This window comes from Pseudopodoces humilis, chromosome 13 (genome assembly GCF_049639895.1).
Source record: "Pseudopodoces humilis isolate 2021_Gansu_Grassland_sample_001 chromosome 13, ASM4963989v1, whole genome shotgun sequence".
Taxonomy (NCBI): domain Eukaryota; kingdom Metazoa; phylum Chordata; class Aves; order Passeriformes; family Paridae; genus Pseudopodoces; species Pseudopodoces humilis.
This window is the reverse complement of record NC_142212.1, coordinates 5,790,195-5,805,430: the sequence shown is the minus strand read 5'-3', so window position 1 is coordinate 5,805,430 and position 15,236 is coordinate 5,790,195. Positions and strand designations below refer to the sequence as shown.

The window sequence follows — 15,236 nt, the reverse complement described above, 5'->3', positions numbered from 1 at the left end:
TATGGATTCAAAATGCAAATGCACTGGTTGCAGCCTGAATTCAGGAACCTGTTCTCTGAGCAGTGATTACACACTTGCTCTCTCCAGCTGAAAAGCACAGCTGCTTTTAGTTTCTGATTGCATATCTTCTAATTATTAGTTTTATCAAAGGAACTAAATTGATGGGACAAGCTATTTTTACAAAAGCAGACAAACGTAAAGGTATTCCAGGTAAAAGATGAATAGAGGCAAGAATGGTTTTTGTCTAAGAAACCTCATAACAAAACTTACATTTTTTTTCTTACATTAAAGTTGACTCAAGCAGTCTTTCTTTAAGCTTACACACAATATTTAGGCAGAGAACAAGACATGCACATCAACTGCTATAAGAAATGCATGCTTTCTTTACAATAATTCTAAATATCCCCTTAACAGAGAAATCTTTTTGCAGAAAATAATTTATGAAGTAATGCCGCTAATATTTTATCACGCTATCAGTATTAAATAATCCAAGGAAATGGTAATACCTAACACTAGAGTACTGGGAAAGAGATGAGTTTCTGAATGGTATTAAGAGCATAAGAGAAGAGCATTCAAAAGACATTCTGAAACCTCTTGAGTGTCAACTTCACGTTCAACCCTGATCCCTATACTTATCTTCATTTTTCTTTTTCCAGCTCCCTCCCACCTTTCCTTCCTCACAGCTTCTTCCTCTCCATCAAATCGGCCATCATCCCTGTTTGTGAAATGAAACCAGCTGCAGTTTCTGAAGGAATGAGGTCTGAAGATGGACAGCCTGTCAACTTCAATTACTCATGAACACCTACGGGCTCTCCTTTCTGACCCAGCTGCAGAGCAGGTCAGCTTGTACGAGTACCTCACCCTGCTATAGACAGGACCAGAATATTTCTGTCATAAAAGCCAGTCCTGATAAAGAAATGCTTTAACTCCAGCCAGGGAATACCTCACTACCAAGAAGATAGGTGGTCTAACCCAACTCCTCCATTAGCATAAGACCAAGATGCTAATTAGCAGAGGAGCAGCGCAGCAGAGCAGATGTGTATTTACTACAGTGCCGCATTAGCGCTCGGCACGAAACTCCAGAGAGCTTTTTTGAGTTCCCAGACTAATGTGGACCTCGGGCTGTACATCCTACCATAGGTTTTAGGCACTGGATCACACTTCAGCGGGAGTTGGACTCCAAATGCTCTGAGAATCCAGGTCCAACTGCTAAACTTTGGGAATCGAGTGCTGGATTGGATGTAAGAGGGGAGAAAGAGCTGTCCCTGGGCTGCCTGCAGCACTCGGGCTGACAGGACAAGTGCTGGTAGCGTGAGAAGAAAGGAGAAGCAGCACTTCATTTCAGCCCTTTTCTATTTTTTTTCCCAAGAAAGATTAGCAAGCAGTGAATGAAAACTCTCCAGCAAACTGCCTTAAGTAGAATGCTCGTGTGAAATCACACCAACAGACGTCATCCTTTTCGCATCTTCTCAAAAGTGTTTCCCCCAGGAAACTAAATCAATAATCTTAAGCAATAGCAACTGCACACACAAAGCAGACTGCTTTTAAATGTAACATGAAAAAGCACTGTTCATGTTGTTTTTAGGATTATGTGTTTTAATTACACCCCTTAGCCCTCCTTCTTGCTTTGTAATTGAATTTTCTTTTATCTTTAGAAGGCTAACTTTATTCATAAGAGGCTGTGGATGGCAGAGTTCAATCCTTTCACTGTAGAGTCCTGAGGTCTCCCACTGCTTTCCAAGATTTTATTCACATTTTGTTTTAAAAGGGTTCCAGCTCAGATTAGCAAATGGGTTTTTAATGGAAATGCATGCATATCTAAGGAGGTGCATTATAAGGATAACATACAAAAATTTCCCTTTTTATCTGAAGGTAACCCAGAAATATCAATGTCTCAAGTTCCACCACAAATCTCTTAGAAGTCTGCTCAAACAGTAGATATTTACAGGACACACTATTCTATGTGAAATTACAGATCTGGGTACCATAACTTATTTTTCATTCTACCTTTGAGATCCAACAAATCTCACAAAAAGACAAGCTGGCTTGAATACACTGCCATTGTGTCAGCAATACATGCTCCTGGCTGTCTGATGCCCTGACACAACTTCTTCTGTATGAAAAGAAAATCCCTCTCTAGCTATCATTAGTGCCCAAGTAAAACCCAGCCACTATTTCCGATCCACTGCCAGCACATCTCTTAACATTATGTCCAAGCAGAAATAACAAGAGGCTAAAAGCACAGAAATATAGTTCCTTCTCAGCCTACAGCCTGGATTACTTCATACACTTTTGGCGTTCAGGCAGTAGCCGAGCTTTTCCAGTGAAGTAAGTGAAGTTTCATAACAGGCTGAGAAAATCTCAGAGTAACAAGGCTTTAAATGTGGCACTGCAACTCTAGAACTGAGAAAAACATACACACTAGGCTGGCTATAATGCCAGTACAGGTCCTCCTGGATTGATTAATTCCAAGAGACTTCAGGCATCAACATAAATAAACATCATAAGTCAGCACATATGATCTTGGAACATCTTCAACCAAACACGATCTTCAAACCCTCTGACAGGGAGCTGAACAGAGACCGATTTCCACTGTAGCTTGTGAGTTGTGCCTGCACTATCCACTGAAATGCTGTTTTAACTTGCTAAAGCTCCCTTTGAGTCATCTACTGCTCCATGCACATGCAAAATGTGATGGCAAAACACAGCCTTCCCCTGGATCTTTTCCCCCTAAATACAATTACTCTATTACGAGCTGTGCTAAATCATGGAATTCTCTCTTTCTAGGCAATGCTACAAAAATATGGCCTTGCCTTTTTTCATTGCTCATTAACTGATGTACTCCCTTCTCATTCCTCCCTTTGAAAAGTACTGAAAGCTTAAAAAGAGAGGAAGAGAAAAAAACAAAGAAAGAAGAAAAGAAAGACCACATTTTTCAACTACACATTTTGAACCACGAGAACATTAACAGGCCTAAAGGCCTAAGAAGAGTTAAAGCACAGGGCTTTAGTAAAGAGCTCACAGTAAGGGCTGATGCTCTTATTACCCCAACATCAGGAATGGTAAAATTACAAGAAAATCTGTTCTCATTTTAAGATTCTTTTTTCTTTGTGTCTGTTCATACAGAGAGAAAAACAAGACTTGAGCCTAAGGGCTCAAAAGACAGAGTGCAACTGAAAAAGATTTCTCTATTTTTAGGAGTACAATTTCAAAGCTTGATCCTAACAACACTGGAACATTTACGCTGTCATAAAAAGTGTTTTCAAATTCATACTTTCCCCCCCCACTGAATTATTTTTGCAGCCCTTTCCCTGCAAAGTTCAATATATATTTTTTCAGACATTACCGTGCTGTCACATGTAGCCTTGTTTCATTAATATATACAAAAGAGAGATAATACTCTTCTATTCAAGTTCCACTTCAACTTTTGAATCATTAGTTGTGATCATTAAATCAGAATTTTAATTCTGTAGCAGGATGTAATAAAAACAGTGCCTCAGAAAAACCAAAGGATACCTTTGTCCTGAAAACGTTACCTTAAAAAGTTATTTTATGAAGCCTCCTGCATTTTTCCCGTGTCAATATTCTGCATCTAAGTGTAGCCCATGGAAGTTCTTTAGAGCTAACCCTACTAGAAATACCTGTACATATTATAATCACATGCTTCTGCTGTGACATTCAATTCTAAATATACTCTTGATTAAATGGAAAAGAAAACCGTTCGCCTGGTTGTGTTTAAAAAACACATCTCTGCTGACAGCCCAAGTCTGTTTTGATTTGCTCCCTATAGAAATGGAGCTGCTAGAAAACATTAAGTGGCAAGTGCAGCACTGGATGTAAATTACACCATCTCCACTTAAGTGCTGCCCTCAGCAGCAACCGGAAATTGCACAGCCCAGCACTGCCACAATCGCTCCAGGAGCAACAGGGATGGAAAAAAATGAATTATCAGATCTCTATGCAAAGCAAGAGCATCAACTGAGTGAAGAACTGGCCTAGAAAAATACTCCCTAACAGCTTTCCAAAGCTGAGGTCAACATCTCAGCAACATCTTAACTTTAATTCTCAGTAAGGCACTTTGTTTGCCTTTATGGTTACAAAAAGGGGCTTAACAAAAATCTTACAAAAGATTAAAAGCTCGTTCTCTGATATGAGAACTGGGCACACCCAGAAGTGAATGGCCACAAAACGAACAGAAAACTGCTGAGGTACAAACAAAGACTGAATGGATTTTTCTAAAGGTGACAAAAAAACACTCATTAACAGCAAAATGAAATCACTTAGTACAACAATCTCCAACATACTTACTACCTTATACCAAAGTAAATCACGTGGAATATAAATCCTACTGATTGTGGCACATTCCATACAATAGGGATTAAATGCAGGATCCATTTTCTCCTGTGCCCATCACACAGGTGTGGCCACAAGGCACCGTGGAGCTGCCACAAGGAGACTGATTTGATCTTGTTCCTCCAGACCAGGGATGTTCACTTTGTCCTTTTCCAAACTGATGCACCCACTGATCTATTCACCCCACAGCACGTAGGCTTGGTGTGTGGCAATACATATCTGAATTACCAGCATTTCAAAAGTTTCACAACCTGGGAATTTCAGAATAATACTTTTTAAATGTTGAAAATATTAGTGTTAAATTCCATACCATATGCTGCACAGCAGATCTAGTCAAAGATCACTAAATGGTAAAACTTCATTAAATGAAGGTAATTCATCAACTAATTTGTCAAGAAGTAAGAGTTTTAGAAAGCAAATTATTCAATCTGGGCATTAAGGCCAAACCCAAGCCCAGTGATCACCTCAGGTTAGATCCAATGAGACTTGAAATATTGTGGAGCTTCTTCTAGAACATCTCCTACTTAAAATCCTGATTATAAACACATGAAATAATGATAGAAAGAAAAAGTACTTGTTCATAATACCAGGAGGACTAATGACTGTACTGTGTCCTGCTTTTCAAGGGAAGCACACAAACACGAAATGAGTGTGAAGTTTTAAAACAATACAAAACCATTCAGGAGATAAAAAATAAATGCTGTTTGCTAAGAACTGCAGAAGGATAATAGCAGATGAAATTAAAGGCAAGATAATAAGACATAGAAAAAGAAATAACCGCACCTATACAATGCAATTGAAATTAGCTACTGCAACTTTGAATTTTGAAACTGTTACAACTAATTCTCTTGGACCACCAATTTCATACTCATTAAGAGCCCAAAGGAACGGAGGAGAAAACAACAAACACTGTACGACAATTCTAAAAATCCAGGGCCCCTGGAGACAGCTTGTAGTGCTGCTGTCAAACAGCCATGGAACTACTGGGAGCACAAAAGAAAAAGGTAAGAAAGAGCATCAGAAGCTTGAAATACTTCTATACTAATAGGGATGGAGGTACTATTCAGTTTTATAGCAAATGTAAGAAACATCCACATCCAGAAAGAGAACCCCTGTCCAGCACTGAAGCTACAGATCAGCTTCAGCATCTTCTGTACAACAAGAGATCTCTGTCTTTGAGCTCAGCAGTGCAACTACAGGAGAGCACAAGAGCTGTGCAAAATCAAAACTACTCTCAAAAAGAAGTATAAGGAATGGTTATTCCCTATTTCTCCTACCACAAGAACCAGAAAACACAGACTGAGCACCTTTTCACACAGCACACAGTGAACTGCAGACCCACAGTCACAGGCAGTTGTGGACTGACTCCTGCACGGCCACGTCGGTGCAGAGCGTGCTGTGCTCTACTCCACTGCCTCTTATCCTCACTCCAAGAGATTTCCTGAGACACAGGACTAGGGGTCTGATCTGACACATTATGGCAATTTTTATGCTCATCCCAGTTTCAGCTAGACTTGAAGCCAGTCTTCCTCCAGCAACGCTAAGTAACTTCCCAGTCATGCCCAAGAGCCACCGCAGCAGTATTTTTCTTTCAAATTTCACTGCTAAGGTAGAATCTCAGAAGGGTTAATTTTACACACTGAGGTGGATTTTGCCATGCTGTTTGTCAGCTACATTAAGGTAAGGCAGATAACGAAGAAATCATACACCATTAGTCTTTGAAAGCCAAAAAAACACCACTTCATTCAGAGACTCATCCACCCTGACCACTGTAACCGCTGTGACCCAGCTTTCTAAAACCACACCTCTTCAGAAGCATCAGTGCTGCTATTTTTCTATAAAGATGCCTCCAGTAATTGATAGAAAGTTGCTATTTTTTCTGCAATATTATCTGTACTCATGTTTGCATATAAGAATGATCAAGACACAAAGTGTATTTTGATGTCATTATCTACATCACAGCACAAAAGGAAAGCATTTATATAAATTGTTTTAAATAAAAGCACGCTAAACTATGCAATACTGCAAGTTCTCAACAACCTAAAAATAGTTCCCAGTAAGATGCAACCACTGTTTGGAAACAAAATATAAATGCAAAAGATTAAACCTGACTATCAAAATAAAAACTTAGATTTATAATGAAAAGATAATTTCAACACTTCTTATTTGATAATCATAAGAATAATATTTTTTGTCAAATTGCTTTTAGATGGAAATTGAACTTCAATTAGAAATAAAAACTGCACTTTCCTTTTACTTGGATTATGAGTATTCTTACCTGCAAGCATATACAGAGAAGGCAATAACAAAGAAAACGATATTCTGGTACTCATTAAGTAACAACATAGAGTTAAACCAAGAAACATTAACTTTAGTTTAAAAATTTGTGGCTTTTATTGTCACCTTGCCCTTCCAGCTGCTACTCTGCTGTCTTTTTTTTTGTATGAAGACCAGAAGAAGAAACAACCTTCCCTCATTCTTCCAGTCATTATCTCTTTCTTACATAACATGAACCAGTAAAAAAAATCAAAACCAGACAAAGCAGCTGTTGGACACACTCCCTCTACACTTGCAGTGAGGCTAGAATTATCTAGAACTGGCTTATTATCAAAACAAACTGGACTCATGTGCTTCAACAAACCACTTCCCTAAATACATTTGTTTTCATTAAGGAGAACAACAAAATACATGTTTAAATTTGCTAAGGAATAAGTCCAAAATGTATAATTTGGCCACAAGAAAAAGGGGAATTCAAAATTAAGCTACTTCTCCCTCCAAAATCTAGTAAGAAAGTTTAACAAATAACTTATGATATAAAATAATCACATGAAAAACAAGACTTTTGCTCTTGGCCAATGGACTAAAAAGCCTCACAGCTAAATTGATTGGATTTTGTTTTGCAAAAAGAGGGGGAAAATCTTCCCTGGAAGAGGGGAACACTTCCCTATGCCCGTGCCCATGGCCACATTCATTTAAAGGGAGTTGATTAGCTTGGTTCAATTGGCCAATTAGTGCTGTATCTTTTAACACTTGTGACTGATCCTGTACTTGCATTATTTCTTAGGGCCATTAGTTTAACCCTCATGGTAACACTTTAAAGAGCAATGAGCAGAGTTAATCCTGGAAGGAATCACTGCCTCCTTCAATAATTTCTTTTTTCCAATGTGCATTCTGTGAGTTTTGGTGGCCCAATTGCAAGGAAGCATTCTGGTGTATTCCCCCTGCCTGTCTGCTTGGCATTCTCCACCTGGACATTTCTTTAGGAATCTAAATTTCCTGTAATTTACCTGAAAACACAATTTGAACAATTTAGTGCTTAACACATGAATGGGGGCATGTTTGGAACTTGACATTAGGAAAAAATAAACACTAATATTTGTATATACCTATATATATATATATATATATATTTATATGTGTGAGGGAAAGCCTATGTCTATAATACAGACCCCTGTCAGGCTTCACTAGCATTTTTCCATACTGCTGTGAAACACCACAGCTTTTTCAGCACCATGTCCTCATTCGAAGTTATTGGGCACTAAAGCCAGCGTTGGCCTCCTTTCAAAAGATGCTTTGACACGAAAAATACTCTCAAAAACCCACTGTGGTTTCAGACAACGCTTTACAGTATAATGGAGTTTCACAGACCTTAGATTAAAATTTTTTTTTATGATTTCAAGACAAATAACTTTCTTTTTTTAAACCAGAGGCCATGGCTCCCTGTGCAGAGAGCAAAGTGCATGCTTGAGCTGCAAACGTGCAGGTTACTACAGCTCCCGAGGAGGGAAGGAATTCTAAATGGATTTAATTCAGTCAGGCAACAAAAAGAAAAAATATACCAAATAATAAAAAAATAAATTGTACATTTGTATGTATTTTCCCAGGTCAAGAGATCACAAAGAAGATAAGAAATGCCACAGCATCACTTGCTCCAGTACAGAGAGGTGAGACACTCAGAGGCCTCGCAGAGCCATTTGTAATAAATGTGCACCCAGCATCAGAAGGGAAGTGCCTTCACTTCCTGACTTGATTGGTTTCTTCTGGAAACAATGACAAATCTGAAGCTGCTATTTATGGCTTTCTGTCACCCATTGCCAGAAGAAATAGTGACTACAGCCTCTAAATACATCAAGACAGAGTTCATCTTCTCCAATCCATTTGATATCTACTTCAGGATCACTGCTGCAGTCCCTCGCATCCTTGAAAAGGATTAAGTGACAAACAGCAAAACCTTGCAGGGTTCCCCACCACCATCATTATTTTCAACCAATGACCCAATTCTGCAAGACAGAGCACCTCTTGAGATATGCTGAGAGCCCTCAACTCCAATCAGCCAAAATGGGAGAGGAGGTCACTCAGCCCTACATCATTTACTCTTAGAGAAAAAAATAATCCAAGATGCATCTCTTCTTTCACTGATCAGCACTCTCAGAGAACCTCAAAGCTGGTTTAATAGCTGCATCATTTTTAGATAGCATCACTTTCCACTAATCTCCTTTCCAACTCATCTGTTTGAAGGAAGAGATCATTTCTGTAGTGAACGAGAGTGTCCTCAAGTGTAACAGCAAATAAACCAGTGTAAATGAAGTGCCACAGCAATATAAACAATGACCTTGAAAACCAGCAAGTTGCTGCTCAGGATGACTCTGGGGACAATAATCACATTTTAAATGTCCACATAATCTGAACAAATTGCTAAAATTACCTCTGTAGCAACAACTCACCTGCACTGTACGTAAAAGCGTCTGTAACCTGTTCATGTGCTAAATCCCAATGGGTGGAAAAAAACCAAAACAAAATATATGGCTCCCACCAACTTTAAGTGAAGGGAAAACTCTTACTTGTGCATTATTTACCACAGGTAATCCATGCAGCAAAAAGCTTGTGTCACTTAAGGCTGCTCTGTCTTATCAAAAAAAAAAAAAAGATGCTTGAAAGAGCAGAAATCCCAGTACTAGAGAAAAGCATTACAGAAGAGATGGTTGTTCTACTGCAAACCTCAGTGAAGCTTTTCTTACTTCAGGTTTTAACATTATTGTTCACCTGTTTATCCTAGGAAACAAGGCTCATTAGATTAACATGGAATACCTGCACGTGTGCAGTTTTTTACCTCTCCTCTCATGACTCTTCCCCAAACCCAGTCAACAAAACATGACTGAGGGTCTGGGGTTTCTATGACACTGAGATCCAACAAGTGTTGTACTAGGATGCTTATTTTCAGAGGGAAAATAAATCTGAACATCACTGTCTCCATTGAAAGATGAATGAAGACATCCCAGACAATCCACAAGACATAAAGAAAGGGAAAAAGAGGAGGGGGAGACAGAGGAAGAAAGAGACCTTGGGTCCTGGGCTTCCCCAGTCGTGTGGCTCCCAGGTCTTCTTTATTTACACAGCTCCCAGCTGAACACTCCTCAGTGGTGTCTGTGGGTGACAACCCAACACTCCCAAGCCAAACAAAGCAGAAAACTATCCCAAATACTTACGGCTTTCCATCTCCAAAGGTTATTAAAGCATTCCCCTACCACTCAGTAACTACCAGGCAGCTTTGCATTAGTTAAAATTCACTAATTTTCCCAGAGACTTGGAGAGTCACCTGGAGAGTCCCAGTTGATAAGCACAGTATCTCGTTCCAGCCTAAGCTCACACCCTCCTTTCTCACAGGGGAACTTTTAAACTATTCAAACATGTAATTCCCCTAAGAGATGCCCTATTAAGAGTGCAGAGAAAAATTCCCGTTGTAATGCTTTAATTCTACAGACTAGCCTTTACTAGGAACACTTAAAAAACCACAATCTTACCCATAAATAGGGGCAAAACAATGATGATAATTGTTACTATTATTATTATGACTACTATTACTATTATGACTACCATTATTATCCTGTGACCACCACCAACCCACAAAGATCTCAGCAAAGTCTGGGAAAAAGGGGGAAAAATCAACACAGATACAAAGTGAACAGAAAACGTGCATCTCACATGCATCTAATCTAACTTAAAAAAAAGTATTTATATTCTGTACCCTGGGAACCAAACCTATTTTAAAATCAAAAGAGCACTAATTAGCATCTCAATGCTTCTCTCATAGGTTTTATCAATATAAAGAAAACTGCGCACAGTGGAAAGAATTATGGATTAAAGTCAGAAAAATATATAATTACCATAAAATATCATTGCACTGATGTCATGGCTTTAAAAATCATAAGATGCTAACATAAAATTAAGATTAAAATTTACTCTCATTTTTGACTTTTTCTGAACTTCGAGAATGTGAACTGCTAAATCTCCTTTTCAGGATCTCACACACTGACAGTGTCTGCCTTCATGACCATTTCAACAAGCACTTGAATCAAAACAAAAAAATCAACTCCTTCCCCTTTATTCTACCCCATGACTTTTCAAGTAAGAAAGTAATCCTGAGAGGGAGAGCCCTCCGACCTTAAAAGCCTTAAATAACACCCACTTCAAGTTTAAACATATGACCTAAAACTTGACAGCCGCTTCCCAAAAGCAGAAGAAAAGGACCACAAAGTCAAGTCCACTACCAGCATCAACACTGATGCTCCAAGAGACCAAAACAAAGATGACACATAAAATCTGCTAATCATCAAGCAAGATGAGTCAGATGGACAACACAAAAAAAGATGTTATAGGTCCGGAAAACATTTGTAACTTGCACTGGCTACACTGTTTCAAGTCAACGACCAATGTACAAGACACAGAATTGCACACTTAAAAAGTCAAGAAACCAAATCCCAGGATAATTCTGTACCATTAAGGCTGCCATGTCATTATAGGAACAATGGATGTAATGCAAGCCCTGTGGTTTTAGGCACTGGAAGCTGTCTCCCCAAAATGCCCCTTGCTAAGCACCTCCGGGTTTAATTTTCCCATGCCCTTAAAGGACACTGTAGTAGATTTAACATGAATCATTTCACTGTCATCGTGTTCGTGTAATTAAGTTGCCACGTGCCTCAAGTGCATCAGCTGTAGGACAATTACTCAAGTCAAGCCAGCACCAAATGACTGTATTGATGTCTGCATCACTGCATGATGATCATGCCACGGCCAAACTTCACAAGTGGAAGCACAGCAATGATATTAAGGTGTATTCCAAATATGGTGGATTCAAAAGGCAACCATGACAGAAAGGTTGTGGTCTACATTTGTCACTGGTCTGCCACGAAATGACAAAAAATCCCCTGAAAAGTGTTACCAAAACATACTGCGGCACATGTTTTTGCAGTAGTCATTAACATCTTCCCCATGAGGTAGTGAAAGGGTTCCCAGAATATAAAGATCACACCATGCAAACTCTATCAGTCATTAACATGTCAGCTTACACTTAATCCACCTTTTCCACACAGCAATTGCTCAGGAGATTTGCCAGTTTTAAGAATCAGATAAGATAACTCAATAGCAGCAAATTAATGGGGGGGGGGGGGGGGAACCAGCAAAGGAAAACCCATACAGATCAATAACTACAGAGATTTGCCACTGTTTCCCTGCCCTCTGCCTTGCACTGCTGTCTCCTGTGAGAAGGAGCGTGTCAGCTCTAACATGACAGCATCCTGAGGTGTCCCAGGGTAAGTGCCCAGCACAGACACACCAAACACCAGCAAAGCCATTCTCCCAACACTCCCCTGCCACCTCCTATGAGTCATTAAAAAAGGCAGTGAGAAATTTTATTGGGTTGCCTGTCTTGTCCCATAAGCATCTTCCCAACATAGGTTCTGGGAAGAACCAGATTTCATTCTCATCCTTCAATCACAGCAACAATTCACAAACCAAATGCAAAAGAGGAAGTGCCTAAATCCAAGGCGGGAAGGCCACTAAGTCTTCTCTGCAGAGATTATCTTTTACATAGACAGATACTTTTTAACTTTTTTTTTTTTGTTTTTAATTGTAAAATCCATGTCAGTACCATTCACCACGCAAAAAACGTAGGCTTTCAGTTAATTAGTTATTTTTACCTTCACATTGATTTACTTTGTCCAAACAGTTGGCTATTTTGAAACAGTAATCACAGACCGCAGCCAGACCAGGAATTCATCCTGCTGGATGCTGTAGATGCTACAAGTTACAAGTCCTGAAGGAGCATGACTACTCGCCATTAACAACTTTTCCTCTTACAGGTCAGATGTTCCTGACCAGTTCACACACATTGAAAACCTTAAGTAGGTTGCAACAATGATATTTCTGAAGTTACAAGGTGAATTATCATTTCTCCAGCCTGAGTTTTGCGGGGTGCACCTTATATTCTGCCTCACAGAACTGTTCGCTATGGTAACCTCCTGGGCTATTGACAGCAGCCAGCTCCCATGAAGGAAGGAAGGAACAGCAAAGAAACAGCAAGTTAGGCCTTTTCTTTTGCTGCAAAACCTCTCCCACCAGAATCCTACCGTCGGACATGAGGATTACCATGTACAATCTTTTTATAATGGCAACAAGTTTCTCCAAAGTAGATATAATTGTTTTGCTAAAACACACATGTGACTGTGAAACAGGCATCACTGGCCTATTTCTCAATAAATAGGGGCCTTGCAGAACTGCAATAGCGAATGTAGTTACAAATTCACAATTAACTGCCCGCGCTGTTTTTCTTTTCCTTTCATTATTTCCACTGTGTAGGGGGTGGGTGGAGGTGGGGGGGGGACGAGGACTGGTAGCAAGTTTGCAAGAGCCAAGGACGGAAAACTTGCTCAGTTCTTCCGATGCGGGCATTCCGCCCTCCCGCTTCCAGCCGGCGTTGTCCGGGCGGGAGCCCTCCCGCAGCCGCTGCCCCTGCGCCGCTCCCTCCCCAGCCCGAAGTTGGCGTCCCGGGGCATCCCCGGCGGCCGCCCGGGCAGTGTCACCGGCACCCGATTTACGACTTCAGGTGCAGGAGCGGCGGGCAGCGCAGACCGACTCCCCGAGAGACAAAGGCTGTGTATCGCTCGCCGGAGCGCCGGCGGGCGCGGAGCCGCCGGAGGTGCGGAGCGGCGGCGGCGGGGGGGGCGCGCCCACAATGCCCGGCCCCGCGGCAGCGCAGGCCCCGCAGCGCGGGCGGCGGCGCTGCGGGAGAGCCGGCGGCGCGGCCGCGGGGGCGGCGCCCGCCCCCCTCCCCCCACCCCCCCCCACCCAGCCCCCCCCAGGGAGGCGAGACCCGCCCGCTGACGGGCCCCTGGACGGGGACCGACGCCAGCCGCTGCCCCGGGCGGGACGCGCGCCGCGCCGAGCGGAGCGCGGCCGCGCCCGGCGGGGGTGCGGAGCGGAGCGGCGCGGGGTTTTCTGGACCCCTTCCACCGCCATTTTGAGGGGGAGGGGGGCGAGCGAGAGGCGCTCGGTGGGCTCGGCCCCCCGCGGGCGCGGGCAGGGACCGGCCGCGCCGGGGCGGCGTCGCGGCTCGCACAAAGTTCCCGCGGGGGCCGGGCGCGTCCTCGGGCGGGCGCGGGGCCGGCCGGGAGGGCAACTTCGGCCGAGCGCGCCGCGGGACGCCGCGGGCCCCCGGCGGGAGCGCGCAGAGTTGCGCGCGGGCAGTTGCGCGGCGGCGCCCGGCCAGCCCCGCGCATCTCTCCTCAGCGCGGCCGAAGGCGCGTCCCCCCCTGCGCTGCCGCCGCCGCCTCCCCGCCGCGCCCCGCCTGCCTCTTCCCTCCTCCTCCTCCTCCTCCTCCTGCCTAGCCGCCTTTTTCCCGCATCCAAACTTCGTGAGCCCGGAAAAACCCTCCGGGCCCCGCGCCGCGCCGGCAAAACGCCCCCAACCGCTGCGCCCGGGGGCGCTCCGCCCGCGCGCGGGCGCCGCCGCCGCCCGCCTCACCTGCGGGGAGTTTTTCCAGCCCTGCGCCGCTGCCGGGGCTCGGGCTCCCCGGCGCTCCGCTCACTGCCTCATTCCAATATGGCACGGCCCGCCAGAGCGCATGCGCCCGCCGCCCGCCCGCCTGCCTCCCCCCTCCCGCCCCTCCGCCCTCCCCTCCCCTCACGGCTTTTCGGGCGCTCCGGCTCCCTCCTGCCGCGGGCGCGCCGAGCCCGCCGCCGCCGCCCGCCCGCCCGGCCCCCGGGGCCCGGCCCCGACCCCGCCCCCGCCGCGCTCCCCCGGGCTGCTGCCCCCGGACACCTGCTCCCGCCGCGCCGGGGGCAGCGCGGGCTTGGCCGCCGGTAACGGGGCGCGCCGCCGCCGCCACTCTGCCGGGGCGGGGCGGGCGTCCACCCCCTGCCCGGGCCCCGCGGGAAGGGACACGGCCCGGCGGGCGAGCGCGCGGTCGGTGCCCGCCGCGGGATGCGCGGTCCCGAGTCCATCCCCCCCGCCCCGGCTAGTATTTAGCCCCCTTCCCCTCGGAGAGAACCGGCCCCGTCGGTCGGGGCGCGGGGACCGGCGGTGACCCCTTCGCGGGGCCGCGCGGCCGGCGGGACCGCGCCAGCGCCGCAGTTGGCGGGGGGCGGGCGGGAGGCACCGGCCGTGTCGTCCCCCCCAGCCAGGGCGGAGACCGGCGCCCCGCGCGCCCGCCGCCGCTGCCCGCGGCGCAGCGAAGCGAAAGAAAAAGGAAGCGGGTTGTGCAACACCGCGCTCCTGCCCGTGCGGCGGGGACGGAGGGGCGGAAAGGGAGAGTCCCCCGCCCCGATCCGCGCAGCCTGTCCGCACCGAGGCGCCGGGCGGCAACGAGCCCGCCGGTCAGCGGGGGACAGCGGGAGCAGAGCGCGAAAAGCCTTTGCGCTCCCCGGGAGCGCATCCGCCCGCCGCCGGCGGCGGCCGGAGACGGCGGGGGGGGCGCCGCGGGCGCGCTCCGGTCCGCTCGCCGCCGGGAGGGACGCGCTCCCGGGCCGCGGGCTCTCGGCCGGCTCGCCCAACCCGCGGGCACCGGAGCTTATCCGTGCGTATGTGCCCTCGCGTCGTGCTGGACACC

At 45.4% G+C, this 15,236-nt stretch overlaps 1 protein-coding gene across 1 annotated transcript in view; it reads right to left on the bottom strand.

Annotated features, from left to right (window-relative positions):
• Window positions 1-14,230, bottom strand: part of SFMBT1 (Scm like with four mbt domains 1) — a 71,606-nt gene extending 57,376 nt beyond the window's left edge. The window contains exon 1 of the mRNA XM_005522172.3: window positions 14,153-14,230. The gene's annotated coding sequence lies outside the window, so the exon portion shown is untranslated. The remainder of the gene's footprint in view (window positions 1-14,152) is intronic.
• Window positions 14,231-15,236: the final 1,006 nt, after the last annotated feature.